Genomic DNA, 11,772 nt, shown 5'->3' on the forward strand with positions numbered 1-11,772 from the left:
TCAGCTTGTTTTGTTCTGTTGGCCTTGCTCTTTTTGAGGTGGAGTTGTGCTGCTGGTAGTGGGTATTCCTGGCTGTGTGCCAAATAGCAGCCTTTTCCCTACATAGTGCATTACTTTTGGCCCTAGTTTGGGATGTTGTTTGCGATGACCTCTCTTTTCTGGTTTTGTTTGAGAGATGAATACGGATCAGTGTTTAATAGGTCCTCAGCGGACAAACAAGGTCTATTAGAGAGTTATTTCATGAATAGAAGACGGACAGAAAGAACCTGGTCTGACTGGAGGTCACATGACATGACAGACTAGGACACCGGTCACATGATCACTGGAGGTCACATGACAGAGGTCACATTGGACACCGGTCACATGATCACTGGAGGTCACATGGCAGACTAGGACACATGGTCATATGATCACTGGAGGTCACATGACAGACTTGGACACCGGTCATATGATCACTTTCACCAACTTATTTAAATATATGTTTTAATGTCTGTTCAGTCAAGCTATGGAGAAATAAATTTTAAACCGGTTTAAACGTCTGTTCAGTCAAGCTATTTATAAATACGGTTTAAACGTCTGTCCAGTCAAGCTATTGAGAAATAAGGTGGAAACGTCTCAAAGTTCAGTCAAGCTATGGAGAAATAAGGTTTAAACGCTCTGTTCAGTCAAGCTATTTATAAATAAGGTGTAAACGTCTGTTCAGTCAAGCTATTTATAAATAAGGTGTAAACGCCTGTTCAGTCAAGCTATTTATAAATAAGGTGTAAACGTCTGTTCAGTCAAGCTATTTAGAAATACGGTTTAAACGTCTGTTCAGTCAAGCTATTGAGAGATAAGGACTGAAATGATTTATTTGGACACTTAGTTTTAGTTTTGTTGTTGTTGCTTTTCCTAATTAAACGGAGAGGAAATTAACCTAATACCAAGTCAAACCACTAAATACTACTTTTTAATGAGATCTATCTTTCAAATCAGTCCTCTAGCAGAAGTATTTATCCCCAAACGAAAATAAATTATATTTAAATACATTACACATATAAGGAAGTATACTTAAATATACTACAAATGTATATAATATACTTTAAATACGAGATGTACTTTTCTAGTAAGTATTCTATTCATATACTATTATTACACTTCAATACACTTATTAAAGTGTACTTTAAATGAATGCTTTGTTCATTCTTTTAGTATACTGTACGTATGCCATGTTCACATGCTAGTCAGAAACTAGGAAACTCCTGACTTGTACAACTTGCTAACTGGTTGAACATGGCAAGTGTATAACTACAACCAGTTAGCAAGTTGGAAATGTCTGAGTTTCCTAGTTCTGACTAGCATGTGAACATGGCAGACGTTCTGACTGTGAACGTGGCAATATACTATCATGACAATTCAATACGTTATTTGTAAGGGTTTTCCTGTGGTGAAGTAGAGGCGGACCAAAAACGCAGCGTGGTTATATTGATTCATGTTTAATAAAAACAGATAAACATGAACACTACAAAACAATAAACGTGGAAAACCAAAAACAGCCCTATCTGGTGCAAAACACAGAGACAGGAATAATCACCCACAAACACACAGTGAAACCCAGGCTACCTAAGTATGATTCTCAATTAGAGACAACTAATGACACCTGCCTCTGATTGAGAACTTTACTAGGCCGAAACATAGAAATACCCCAAAACATAGAAAAACAAACATAGACTGCCCACCCAACTCACGCCCTGACCATACTAAAATAAATACAAAACAAAGGAAATAAAGGTCAGAACGTGACATTATTAAAGCGTATTTTACATTCATTGTTTTTCAGTCTATAACTATACTATATGTTACCTATCATTACACTTAAAAGAGACATATTAAAAGTGTACTTGAATTCCATACACTTTCATTGTCATTTTGATATTCATTCAAAATACACTTGGAGTAGATTTTTGAAGTTGAAACATTGGTTGTTTTAACGAATCTCTGCTTGTGAGTGATCAAGTAAACAAGAAGTGTAGTTTCAGTAATGATTTCCTGTTCAGAAGAGTCCAGAGAAAGAGAAAGTTGAAAATGCTAACGATTGTTTGCTCCACATAAGGAAACTTCCACAGCTGAGGGACGGAAAGGAAGACCTAGTCAGTTGTACAACTAAATGCATTCAACTGAAACATGCTTCCTAAGAGTATATTTTTTAATATCTCAAGGAAATATACTTAAGTATACTTTCTAAAGAAGTATTTGAACGTTTTTTTTTTTGCATATTACCCAGCATCCTTTTCTGCAGCATGAGCTTTGATTTATAATATGATGTTGTTCTGTATAATTAGCTGATTCAAATGTGTTGATGTTAATTTTCATGTGTTAATGTTAATGTACATTTTTTATTACACTTTACATATCACACATTTGTTTTTAATGTTAATTTATCTCTGTAATGTGAACAACTAGTGTGAAATGCCACAGCTGCACACTTATCAAACATTTGAATTGTACATTGCTGCTCCAGCCACAACTGCTTTTTAAACAGCATATATGGTAACATTGTGGATGAGATGATGCCTTGGTGAATCAAGGTGTCCTTTACACGGCTAATTACAATACCCAATGTGGTTCATGAGTAGAAGTCTATTTGTATAAGTATATTTGAAACACATTATAAATATACTTTATTTGTAAAAATAATAAATGAATTGATTAAGCTCGTTTATTAATAATACAATCACATTGACTGATCATCTACATCAAACTTACACTTAATCAGAATTGGAGTATATTTCTAATTTAGGAGAAATATACATCTAATGTACTTAAGGTTTATTCAAGGTATATTTATTTTGCTCTTTATCTAGTATACTAAGAATATACAAAAAGGTGTCTACATTTACATCATTTTAAATGTATTTGATATATATTTAGCTAATAACACTAATACATTTAGATCATTGTAAATGTATTTAATATATATTTAGCTAATAACACGAATACATTTAGATCATTTTAAATGTATTTGATATATATTTAGCTAATAACACTAATACATTTAGATAATTTTAAATGTATTTAATATATATTTAGCTATTTGATATTTAAATATTTAATATATATTTAGCTAATAACAATAATACATTTAGATCATTGTAAATGTATTTAATATATATTTAGCTAATAACACGAATACATTTAGATCATTGTAAATGTATTTAATATATATTTAGCTAATAACAATAATACATTTGACATTAAATTAATTGAATGTATTTAAAATTGTTACAATTTAGATCATGTTTAATATATATTTATGACAAACATATTTTATATATTTAAATATATTAATGAAGTGTGATTATTTAAATATATTAATGAAGTATGATTATTTAAATATATTAATGAAGTATGATTATTTAAATATATTAATGAAGTATGGTTATTTAAATATATTAATGAAGTATGATTATTTAACTATATCTATTTTCCTCTTGGGTCATCATCTCATCTTATCATCTATGCTACTGGTTCTAATGTGGGCTGTGACATCACTGTTCTCTCTGTGTGGGAGTTACGTCGATCTGAGGATCTGTTGAGATCAATGGTATTAACATGTCATTTAGCACACACACTCACACACTCATACACACTCACACACACTCATACACACTCACACACACTCATACACACTCACACACACTCATACACACACTCATACACACTCACACACACTCACACACACACACACACACACACACACACACACACACACACACTCACACACACTCATACACACACACACACACTCATACACACACACACACACACACACACACACACACACACACACACACACACACACACACACACACACACACACACACACACACACACACACACACACACACACACTCATACACACACACGCGCTGGTATTAAACATGTCATTTAGCACACACACACACTCACACACACTCCACACACACACACACACACTCATACACACACACACACACACACACACACACACACACACACACACACACACACACACACACACACACACACACACACACACACACTCAAACACACTCACACACACTCATACACACTCATACACACTCACACACACTCACACACACACACACACACACACACACACACACACACACTCACACACACACACACTCACACACTCATACACACTCACACACACTCACACACACTCACACACACACACACACACACACTCACACACACTCACACACACTCACACACACACACTCATACACACACACACACACACACACACACTCACACACACACACACACACACACACACACACACACACACACACACACACACACACACACACACACACACACACATACACACACACACACACACACACACATATACACACCTCACGCGCTGGTATTAACATGTCATTTAGCACACACACACACTCACACACACACACTCACACACACTCACACACACTCATACACACACACACACACACACACACACACACACACACACTCATACACACACTCACACACACTCACGCACACTCACACACACACTCATACGCACTCACACACACTCATACACACACACACACACACACACTCATACACACACACACACACTCACACACACTCACACACACTCACACACACTCACGCGCTGGTATTAGCATGTCATTTAGCAATACGGTCAGCGAGTGTCTGTCCCTGGGGAGACCACTCGCTAACAACTCACTAAGGAACTGACTGGGAAGGAAGAGCCTACATTCAAACACTCATCGCGAGGGGAATAAGGTGCGGAATAGATATTCACAGTTTTGTGTGCAAACAATTCTCTTCCACAGCCGGCCATTTTATATAGATGATGAAAATATACAATTGAAGTAAATGGGTAACATCACAAACACACAAAAACAAACAAACAAACAAACAAACACACATAATGTTTACACATCATTACTCATCTCATATGTTTACACTGTATTCTATCCTATTCTAATGTATATTAGTTTATGTCGCTTAGTTTATGTCTAAATATTTATATATTCTTAATTCCATTCCTTTACTTTAGATGTGTGTGTGTATTGTGTGCATTGGTGTGAAATTGTTCGATATTACTGCACTGTTGTGAGCTGGGAACACAAGCATCTCGCCACACCTGCATTTACATCTGCTAAACACGTGTATGTGACCAATGGCATTTGATTTGATTTTGATTTGACACACAATGGTCTTCCTGCCGTCTGGCCAATAACGGCTCTCGTATTGGAGAAAGATAATCTACTAAGGCCATCAATCATGTCATGTGACACTTCAATTTAGAAAACATTAGCCGGTGTACATTACAGGCTTCAAAAAGAAAAGCACTAGGATTTTTAGAGCAAATTCCTTGAAATGAATAAAGACCATCTGTTTGATGATAGACTCAATAGGTTAAATCTGGTCTGATTATTTAATTACTCTGACGTGAAGATAGAGGTGTTTCCAGAGGGACTTCATACATTTTAGATGTTGATACTGAATGATTATTTTTATATTACAGCCGTAGGAATAAAAAATGAAGGCTTCTTGCATCTAATTCACTGTCACACCCTTGGAGAAAATGACAGCCGTTTTTTAAACAACAGAAGAGAGCTGTAGGGAAATGTACAGTTGACCCTGTCTGCCTGGTTTCCAGAATGGTGCCTTGCCATCATCGCAACCCGAGGGGATGTGTTGTCATCCAAAATGAGATAAGTTTATTTTCTGAAAATCTAGCATTTGTTCCATCAGGCAGGGGAGGCTATGAAGCTCGGGCAGGATCAGTGGGGAGTCGAGCTCAGCACATGTGGCGTAGATACGAGGAGCCACAGACACGCGAAAAGGGTTTGGCCTGCGCCCAAATCTCTGCCTCTACCTTCTGTGCGGCCTCTGCCCCAGCCTTGGAAAGCAGGAGGCAGCAATATTGTGGAACAAATTTCTCTAATCTGAGCCTGCTGGTCGCTGGCTCTCCAGTGGGGGAAGGGGTTACTCTCCGGTGCCCTCCTCCCAGATCACACACACACACACACACACACACACACACACACACACACACACACACACACACACACACACACACACACACACACACACACACACACACACACACACACACACACACACACACACACACACACACACACACACACACACACCTCTCCCAGTGAAGAACCCAGTTTATTCTTCACATTGCCAACATACTGCTAGACGGATGGATGGGGTAGGATGGGGTGGACAGTGGGGGTTGAGTGCTCCCAGGGTCTGGTCTGTCTCCGGCCGGCCGGCTGGCCCGATAGGGCCCTTCCATGGAGGGACCACTCATGTGTGCTCTCAGCATGACAGAGCCTGGAGATAGAGGACCAGGGACCAAGACTGGAGCTGGCACTAGAGAGGTCTGCTCCCACCTGTGTCTGTAGAGGTCCACTTCCACTATGGTACTCCACACAATACACGACTTCTTCAACATCGTAGCCTACACGTCACTGCTTTCTCCCAAAATCAGAGAGGATGAGATGGGTTTAAACGTCTGTCCAGGATGATATGATTTGGTGTCTCAAGTGCGAAATATTTTAGAAAACAACAATGCAAATTTGTATCTACACCAAGGCATGCCGCAAATATTCCATTGTGTCAAACCAGGATCTTCCTGTTGTCAACAACAGCAACAACGTATAGATTAAAAAAGGATGGCACTGGCCTCCCGGGTAGCTCAGTGGTCTAAGGCACTAGCTGTGCCACCAGAGACTCTGGGTTTGAGTCCAGGCTCTGTCGCAGCCGGCCATAACCGGGAGGTCCATGGGGCGACGCACAATTGGCCTAGCATCGTCTGGGTTAGGGAGGTTTGGCCGGTAGCGATATCCTTGTCTCATCGCGCACTAGCGACTCCTGTGGCGGGCCGGGCGCAGTACAAGCTGACCAGGTCGCTAGGTGTACGGTGTTTCTCCGACACATTGGTGCGGCTGGCTAGACGGATGGAGTTGGTTTGCGTTGTGTCAAGTAGCAGTGCGGCTTGGTTGGGTTGTGTTTCGGAGGAGGCACGGCTCTTGGTTGGGTTGTGTTTCGGAGGACACACGGCTCTTGGTTGGGTTGTGTTTCGGAGGGCCCCAGATGGCTCTTGGTTGGGTTGTGTTTTAGAGGACGCATGGCTCTTGGTTGGGTTGTGTTTAGAGGACACACGGCTCTTGGTTGGGTTGTGTTTAGAGGACACATGGCTCTTGGTTGGGTTGTGTTTAGAGGACACACGGCTCTTGGTTGGGTTGTGTTTCGGAGGAGGCACGGCTCTTGGTTGGGTTGTGTTTCGGAGGAGGCACGGCTCTTGGTTGGGTTGTGTTTCGGAGGAGGCACGGCTCTTGGTTGGGTTGTGTTTCGGAGGAGGCACGGCTCTTGGTTGGGTTGTGTTTCGGAGGAGGCACAGCTCTTGGTTGGGTTGTGTTTAGAGGACGCATGGCTCTCGACCTTCGCCTCTCCCGAGTCCGTACGAGAGTTGCAGCGATGAGACAAGACAGTAACTACTACCAATTGGATACCATGAAATCTGGGGTAAAATAAAATAAATAAATAAATGAAGGATGGCACTGACAGGGACGGCTCCCTGTCTCTGATGAGTGAATAACACCAACATGGAGTAGATGACACTGATAGGGACAGCACCCTGTCTCTGATGAGTGAATAACACCAACATGGAGTAGATGGCACTGATAGGGACAGCACCCTGTCTCTGATGAGTGAATAACACCAACATGGAGTAGATGGCACTGTGTCTCTGATGAGTGAATATCACCAACATGGAGTAGATGGCACTGACAGGGACAGCTCCCTGTCTCTGATGAGTGAATATCACCAACATGGAGTAGATGGCACTGACAGGGACAGCACCCTGTCTCTGATGAGTGAATAACACCAACATGGAGTAGATGGCACTGATAGGGACAGCACCCTGTCTCTGATGAGTGAATATCACCAACATGGAGTAGATGACACTGATAGGGACAGCACCCTGTCTCTGATGAGTGAATATCACCAACATGGAGTAGATGACACTGATAGGGACAGCACCCTGTCTCTGATGAGTGAATAACACCAACATGGAGTAGATGACACTGATAGGGACAGCACCCTGTCTCTGATGAGTGAATAACACCAACATGGATTAGATGACACTGATAGGGACAGCTCCCTGTCTCTGATGAGTGAATATCACCAACATGGAGTAGATGACACTGATAGGGAGGACTCACGTGTCCCTGTGAGAACTGACTGTCTGTATCCATCAGCTTCCACTCATTAATATCAACCAGCCAGAGACAACAGTGTCTACAGTCCAGACTTGACAGAGACAACAGGGACAGACAGAGTGGGGCTGATGAAATGTATAGGAGATCATTATTTAGTGTGACGTATAGATAACTTTTCTACACAGAGACCCCCCCCGCCTTTAAGCACTTTGCACTCAGCATTAGTCTCTCTCAGCATGTTGGAGATGTGTTGCTGGCTGGCTGTTTACACTTGTCATGGCTGAACTGTTCAACAACGAAGGCTGAGGTTAGACAGAGAAAATCTGGCAAGTCATATACAATGGGAGATGTTTAAAAGTTTCAAATAATAGCTTAGATGACCATAAACTGTCATCTGTGATCTGAGTGGGCATTCTATGTTGGATGTCTTGTTTGTCTGTTTCTGTGTTTGGGCCTGATATGATTCTCAATCAGAGGCAGGTGTTAGTCATTGTCTCTGATTGGGAGCCATATTTAGGTAGCCTGTTTGGTGTTGGGTTTTGTGGGTGATTGTTCCTGTCTTTGTGTTTGCTACACCAGATATGGCTGTTTTTGTTTTTTCACGGTTGTTGTTGTTGTTGTTGTTGTTGTTGTTGTTGTTGTTGTTGTTGTTGTTGTTGTTGTTGTTGTTGTTGTTGTTGTTGTTGTTGTTGTTGTTGTTGTTGTTGTTGTTGTTGTTCTATTTTCATCTTTATTAAAGATGTATCAAAATAACCACGCTGCGTTTTGGTCCGCCTCTCCTTCCCAGGAAGAAAGCCGTGACATAAACAAGAACCATCTTTAATTTACTCAGATTCAAGTGAATTTTTGGACCATAATTGTACTTGTTTTATAATTGTCATCTTTGTGGTCGGATCCACCTCAGATCACATTCTGATCGGTAGTGTCTTCTGGTTCTCCATCTTGTCTCTACCATTCATTCTCCTATAAACTGCCAACTCAACCTGAGAGATAAATCTGACCCACCACGAGCACCTCTCTCTCAGTCTAATGGGTCCACATCTCATCTGTATCCCAAATGGTACCCTATTCCCTTTCTAGGAATATACATATGTATGACTCCTGGCGAAATCAAGGTTAAATCAAATACAAATATAGTGCACTACTTTTGACCCTCCTCTCTCAGAACCTATAGGGTACCTTTCAATAGAGCAGCTATTCAGACAAACCCTCCTCTCCCACTCTGTATCCTACTTGAGCAGCTATTCAAGACTGCTGTTCAACCCTCTCTCCCCACTCTGTATTAGAGCAGCTATTCAGACTGCTGTTCAACCTCTCTCACTCCTCACTCTGTCCTCTCTCACTCTGCAGAGCAGCTTCAGACTGCTGTTCAACCTCCTCTCTAGCTATTCAGACTGTAGAGCAGCTATTCAGACTGCTGTTCAACCCTCCTTTCTCACTCTGTATTAGAGCAGCTATTCAGTTTAGAGCTGTTCAACCCTCCTCTCTCACTCTGTATTAGAGCAGCTATTCAGACCGCTGTTCAACCCTCCTCTCTCACTCTGTATTAGAGCAGCTATTCAGACCGCTGTTCAACCCTCCTCTCTCACTCTGTATTAGAGCAGCTATTCAGACAGCTGTTCAATCCTCCTCTCCACTCTGTATTAGAGCACAGGCCCTGTGCATTAAGGTCCTGATTACTTGTTTTATACTGATGAGTCACCAAAATCACCCTATTCTCTTTATAGTGCACTACTGTTGACCACAACCCACCTTGAGGCTAATCACTGTTGTAAAACACAAACAAACCTGAGGCTAATCATTACTGTAAAACACAAACCACATTGAGGCTCCTCTCCCATTGTAAAGCAGCAACCCACCTTGAGGCTAAATCACACAAACCACCTGAGGCTAATCACTATTGTAGAACACAAACCACCTTGAGCAGCTAATCAGACAGCTGTTCAACCCACCCCTTGAGGCTAATCATGAGTCACAAATCCCACCTTATAGTGCACTAATCACACAACCCACCTTGAGGCTAATCACTGTTGTAAAACACAATAAACCTGAGGCCAATCATTACTGTAAAACACAAACCACATTGAATAGCTGTAAAACACAACCCACCTGAGGCTAATCACAAACCACTCTTGATATTAAATCACTACTGAACACAAACCACCTTGAGGCGATCCACACAACCCACCTTGAGGCCAACACAATAACCCACCTTGAGGCTAATCACACAAACTCCACCTTTGAGGCTAATCACACAACCTCCACCTTGAGTGTCACTGCCACAACTCACCTTGAGTGTTTAATCACACAACCCACCTTGAGGCTAATCACACAACCCACCTTGAGGCTAATCACACAACCCACTCTTTGAGGCTAATCACACAAACCACCTTGAGGCTAATCACACAACCCACCTTGAGGCTAATCACACAACCCACCTTGAGGCTAACACATGAACTCAACTTGAGGCTAATCACACAACCACCTTGAGGCTAATCACACAACCCACCTTGAGGCGACCAATAAACCACCTTTGAGGCTAATCACACAAACCACCTTGAGGCTAATCACACAACCCACCTTGAGGCTAATCACACAACCCACCTTGAGGCTAATCACACAACCCACCTTGGAGGCTGATCACACAACCCACCTGAGGCTAATCACACAACCCACCTTGAGGCTAATCATTAATAACCCACCTTGAGGCTAATCACACAACCCACTTGAGGCTAATCACACAAACCACCTTGAGGCTAATCACACAAACCACCTGAGGCTAATCACACACCCACCTTGAGGCTAATCACACAAACCCACCTTGAGGCTAATCACAACCCACCTTGAGGCTAATCACACAACCCACCTTGAGGCTAATCCCAACCCACCTTGAGGCTAATCACACAACCCACCTTGAGGCTAATCACACAACCCACCTTGAGGCTAATCACACAATCCACCTTGAGGCTAATCACTATTGTAAAACACAATCCACATTGAGGCTAATCACTATTGTAAAACACAACCCACATTGAGGCTATTGTAAAACACAACCCACATTGAGGCTAATCACTGCTGTAGAACACAACCCACCTTGAGGCTAATCACACAACCCATCTTGAGGCTAATCACTATTGAAAAACACAACCCACATTGAGGCTAATCACTACTGTAAAACACAACCCACATTGAGGCTAATCACTACTGTAAAACACAACCCACATTGAGGCTAATCACTACTGTAAAACACAAACCACCCCACAAACGTCATTATCACAATATTTTTTGGCACCAAGACCAGGACTTGAATGTGTAAAGTGTCTCAGAGTAGGAGTGCTGAGAATCGTCCTCTATCTCTCTCTCTCTCTTCCTCTCCCAGTCTCTATGTAGTATGCCGTGCTTGACCCATGGCTCTGGTGTGACAGTAGAGGTTCTGTTCATGGTGCAGTACTGTAATGAAATGTCTAGTTCATTTCATTGTTCGAAAATAGGGACAGAACTTCAAAGA

The sequence above is a fragment of the Oncorhynchus gorbuscha genome, unplaced genomic scaffold (genome assembly GCF_021184085.1).
Source record: "Oncorhynchus gorbuscha isolate QuinsamMale2020 ecotype Even-year unplaced genomic scaffold, OgorEven_v1.0 Un_scaffold_1964, whole genome shotgun sequence".
In the NCBI taxonomy this organism is placed as follows: Eukaryota; Metazoa; Chordata; class Actinopteri; order Salmoniformes; family Salmonidae; genus Oncorhynchus; species Oncorhynchus gorbuscha.